The 5645-nt window shown below is 39.8% G+C and overlaps 1 pseudogene; it reads right to left on the bottom strand.

Moving 5' to 3' along the window:
• Positions 1-253: 253 nt before the first annotated feature.
• LOC149235289 (UBP1-associated protein 2C-like) lies at positions 254-5236 on the bottom strand (annotated as a pseudogene).
• Between the last annotated feature and the right edge of the window lie 409 nt (positions 5237-5645).

Genomic DNA, 5645 nt, shown 5'->3' with positions numbered 1-5645 from the left:
GAGCCCCGATATGAAATAATAGGAATAACTTAGAAAGTTCCTTGTATAAGGGTAACAAAGTTACGTGTGAGAAATTAGAGGATACACTTGACATATGAAGCACTCACTAAGCAGTGATATTCATGACATACCAATTAAATGATCCTGTCTTCTAGAGTACAAATTGCCCAGATGCAGAGGTTTAATACCTTGTGGTCATCCCATAGTGTATATTACAACTTAAAGTGAACGCTGAAAATAAGTATCAACTGTATCAATTTCGAACATGTTGGAAAGTTTCCTTTTGTGCATCATAAAACCATTTGCACGGGAAGACCAAATGAAATGTAGTAATCCCATGCCCTCCATAACCACCCATCCCTAAAGATGTAGGGACTTGGCCTGACCCACCATGCATACCTCCACGAGAAGAGAGCCTCGGGTTCATAGAAGATAGATTCATGGGATGATTCATGGAACCACACGAAATCTCACTAGGGTTCGGGTAGCCTCCGAGACTAGATAAAGTATAATTTCCTAACCCAATATGATTCAAACCCTAATGTGCAGCTAGTCGTGTTGGATTTGAACCCTGGTTAACCCTGAGCACCGGATTCACAAATCCATGCCCCATACCACCATACTGCATTCCAATGTTCGAATGTATTACTTTTCTAGGCTGGTTCAAGCCATTGATATCGAATCCATATGGTTCCCCGGGAATATTAATGCCATGGGGCTTCTGCTTCTACCCTTCGTCGGCCAACTTATAGAACATCATATGCCCATCGATAGTCTTCATGGGCTCCTCCATCGCACGCTTGGTTGCATCCACCAACTTGAAAATAAAAAGCACAAAACCCCTCGACCTGCCGAACTACTTACCAAATCCTAGTGGCCCCTCTTCGATGTCTCCATACTCAGAAAAAAAAAGTGTTGAGCAGGCGATTTACTGCCATGTCCATGGGAACATTCCCAACATAGATTTTCCAAGTAGAGACATCATCTGTCAACTGGGAAGGCTGTGAACCAGCAGAGGCCCATTGACTGATGATATTGCAGTCGTCGATCTTCTTGTTGTGCTCCTTTAGGGCATTAAGAGCACCATCCATGTGCTTGAAAGTAACGAATCTGTAACCCTTACTCTTACTAGTGTTGTTGTCCATAATAATGATGCCTTCCTCCAACTCCTCAAACTCAGAAAGAGGGCCTTGAGAGACTTTGTATTTGTATCCCAACCAAGGCTAGCGACGAAGAACTTTCTCTGCGCAGGATCCTTGTCCATGATGGCACACACCTACTCCAATACGTCGAGGTACTGCTTTGCTGCTTCCTATAGAATATCCAATAGTTTCTCTAGGATCAAGGGTTCCAACATTTTTTAAGCATCTTCCATGGCTACATCAACCACACCATCTTTAGAGAAATGGTAGAAAGCAAGCAAGAAACACGAACAACATATTTGAATGCATGTTGTTGGATGCATCTAAAACCCACGCCTTTTAATGGAATTTAGTGGGTGCCAGTGACGTGTGCCAATACACCACACCATCTTCACACAAGTTGCGAAATGTGAGCAAGCCAACATTATGAACACCCTTCGAATCTTCAGGTCCTAAAAGATAGACTCGGATATGACATGGAATCTTTATCACGTGGAACTAATGCCTTTGAAATACGCACCCTTATTTAATGAAGAATTTTCAATTTTTTTAATGTCATCCCATAAACTCTGGAAAGCCCTATTTATCACTTCTTACCAACCTCTAAAACCTCTCACATGGTCTTTGGTAAAATTAGCATTAATACACTTTTGGCGTGGAGTATAGTATTGGGTTTTTGTCTAGAGGGTTCTATGATCAGGGGAACTTAGTTGTGTGCAATTATTCTGGTAGGCAATGAAGTTTGGAAGTGGATAATGGATGAAGGTCTTGGAAGAGTTCCTGCAGTAGGTGGCAAGCTTCAGCGTTATCGATGGAGGCCTTGTGATGTAGTTAGAGCACCATTGTGCCGATCTCATTGATCCTTTATGGAGCTGAAGGCGTTTGATTGAATCTCCTCATCTCATCCACGAGGTAATTTTGCACTTATTGGGGTCTTCAATATAACGGGTTACTTTAATTCTATACATTTTAAGTCCAGCTGGGTGCACTTCTATGTCCAAACATGGTATAGCATTGGATGATACATCCAATGCATTACAATTTGAAATGTTCAATTCTTTTCATTTTTTATATTTATTCTTGAAGACATCAATGGGAGAATGACCAATGATCTTACAGTAATTAAAAAAGTGGAGGAGCCAACTAGTCATTAGTTAGATTGAAGGGCAAGCAATAATCACCTAACAATGCAAACATTTAGTGTTGTATATGTTGGGATATGCACCGTTGAATGTTGTGGTGTTGCATTGACCATTAGATGCTGTAGTTCTCGGTGGATATTGTTTTCCATGTTTAAGTACTAAATAGAAGAAGCTTGATTGATCTTCTTCTTGTTCTTTGGCATCAGCAAGCATGCCAGCATCAGTGTCACTGTTTGACTCGTCTGTATATTCAAAGATGCTCAATTACACAACACCTAATCCTAACTACAATGCTACACCCACCTCTTCATTTATTTGTGAGGCATCTTCTGGACTGACATACAATCTTTTTGCTTGCCCCTTAATATATATAGGTGATATTCCATAGCGATGTTAGGTTCTACGAACTACAAATAGATTCCTCGCTATTCTATAATAAATCGTGTTGCCGTGTTTTAATGAGTATTGATGTGAGGTTTTGTGAACTAAAAATAGCTCCTTCTCTCTCCTAAGCGAAGCCCGTTCCCATCGGTCACAAAGGAACTGACAACTCGAGATAGTAGTTAACAATAAAATAATGAAGCACTGGAAGCCCATCCCTTTGTAGCTTCCATGAACGTATCAGGTTCTCTTAAGCTATGGAAAATCAATCCTCTATTAAATCAGATGTGTTAAAGAGGCCACTAAGTTCAAAAAAATAAAAATAAAAAATACCAAAGTATTTTTCCCTCATCAACTGTGAATGTGTTTGCAATAATTGCTTTGAATTCCTCGTTCACCTCTATATAATCATCAAAGGCACTCTCCCAAGCCTCTCCACACACCATTATAGGATTAAGCGTATAGACAGCCATGTGAAATGGTGTGTGCATGTGGTCCTAACTCCTCTAAATGATGGGTTGATAATGTTATTTGCAGAACTCAGCGTAAGGTTCCTCTCATGAATGGTATCTCTATCTTATTCCGATATGGTCTTGTAAATCTCTCCAAAACTAGGAGAATCTCAATTTGCGTAATAAATTCCTTTTCTAATATGGTAAAATGTTATTGACCACTACAATTTACTCACTAATCATCATTTAACATCCTTTGTGTCACACTCTGCCCTTCAATGTCAGAACATATAAATCTTAAAAAAAAAAAAAACAAAAACAAAAATAACTTCATGATTTCCATAAGTCACACTTGATGAAGGATTCATATATAAAAATATATAAAGCTTTATGAATGGCATTCATCTCCCTAGCCTTTTGGCATCATGTTATTACATTAGTTGCTTTATTAGTCTAATTCATATCATTTTTTCTTTCACCATATTGAATAAAGAGTTATTCCTTTTTAAATCAAGGTTGAGTGCTAGATGGTGTTTGTTAAACCTAACCAAGCATGTTGCACATGGAGTATTGATGTTTTTTTTTTTTGCATATCTTGTTACCATAGGGTGCTTATATAAGTGACTATCAATTAACATCTTCTTCGTACTAAGATTGCAATTGTAGGATTATTTGATGGAGCATAATGATTTTATTGAGGGAAGTCATGGTTTGTGCTTACATTCTCCTTGGAACTTCCCTCATGACATTGTGGATCACCTCTGGTGAGTGTTGAGCTGTCTTAAGGAAATTTGTTCTTATGCGCACTTACCTAGTGTCATTTCCCTCGAAATCACATAACCATGGGGGTTTGTTACTATGATTTATTATTGATATCCCATGTTAGATAATGCACATTATGTCCTTGGTTGGCATCATAATTTCTTGTTTGGAGGCTTTCATCTCGCACATATGGTGTTTGAAATGTGATTTAGGGCCTTGCATAACATTGCTCATTCATTTGATTTAACCCTAGCACATTTATGATGAGGGATATCCATCAGCTAAGAGTTTCCTTAAATATTGTTGGTTAATTATTGCTCCTTGACATAGTGAATTAGTTTTTGGGCATGTTTGCATGTGTTCATAGGGTTTCACTTGGATTATTGTTTCATGATTTTGATTGGTCAACCTTTAAGTAGCACACCCACCTTTTGTTGCATAATTGATGTCCATTTTGGTGGATGCCTTGATGACATGGAAAAGTGGTTGTGGTTTGTTAGAATAATGCCAATGGATATTTATAGTTTAGCTATGATGTGGCATGTTGTGAGTAGTTATTTTCTTGATAGAGGAAATCAGTCCCCTTATTTGGCATCTTCTCATGCATTTTGAGGCATTCATACCTTGGTTGGGTGGTCTTCTACATTGACACCCATGATTTTAGTCACTTGGTATGTTATTTCACATTGTATCATATAGTTTCTCTTGGTTTGGGAAGATCCTTTATTACTATATTGGAGAGTGTCCTAGCATCATTACACATTCTCTTACGGTGAACTATTTATCATATTCCTTGGACGAGATGTGTTATACTCATGCACCTCAACCACTTTTTAGGGTTGCACAAAGGTGACTATAACAGAGCGCGAAGGTGACTATAACAGAGCGCGAAGACCTCGTAGGTCAGGAAAGTGTCACAAGGTCCATGATAGCGCAGAGTCTGCAAAGATCTCTTGCTCTCATCTAGGTACTTGGGCGCCTTTGCCTTTCCCTTCTGTGGAGGAACATACGTGGGTAGTCTGGTCGGGCAGTCCACACCCTCGGTTCCTTTCTCTATTTCTTTGTCCTCCTCCTCTTCCACCAGGATTTCGTCAAGGTATTCCTCCTCCTCATCGGTTTCCACATTAACCGACTTCCCCTTTTCTTCCATGGTCAATTTAGTTCGCAATGGGTTTTGAGGGGATACGAGCACCAAAATCATTGATTGATTATATTTCTTGGGTCTTTGCGTGTGCGATGATTTAAGGATTTCCGCAACTATCCTGGTGCTCTCAGGGGCATCTTCTACTGTCATGGCATGCGTGGCCTCTTCGCTGGTAATTTCTTCAACCTCCCTAGCTTCTTCAGATGCTTCCATTTTGTTTGTCCAAAAATCTCTCAACTGCTCAACCGGGTGCTCAAACAACACTCTCAACAGGTTAAACAGGTCTCGGTTCAGAATACTCTGGGTGCACGACAGCTCAATTCTCAAATGACCAAGTGTTGTTTTTTGGGTAGCCGATTGCAATTTATAGCACCTTTTGAATTCAAATTCGATTGTTCCCCAAATCTGGTCCATTAATGCTCCTTTGGCAGCAACTTTTCCCAAATCATACCCATAAATCTCACCTTAAATGCCTACTGCCCTCTCCATTTGGCCTAAAACCAAGCATCACATCGTGAATAGTGACTATAACGGTCACTTTCCAGCCAACCCGTGTGTAGCGTAGCTACCCTTGTGTTGTCATGCACCCTGCGACACTTCTCTCCTACACGCAACCCTAACA

This window comes from Pinus tabuliformis, chromosome 8 (genome assembly GCF_031772625.1).
Source record: "Pinus tabuliformis cultivar Carrire ecotype Pingquan chromosome 8, CPIR1, whole genome shotgun sequence".
Classification (NCBI taxonomy): Eukaryota; Viridiplantae; Streptophyta; class Pinopsida; order Pinales; family Pinaceae; genus Pinus; species Pinus tabuliformis.
The sequence above is the reverse complement of the archived record's forward strand: the minus strand, read 5'-3'. Positions and strand labels throughout refer to the sequence as shown.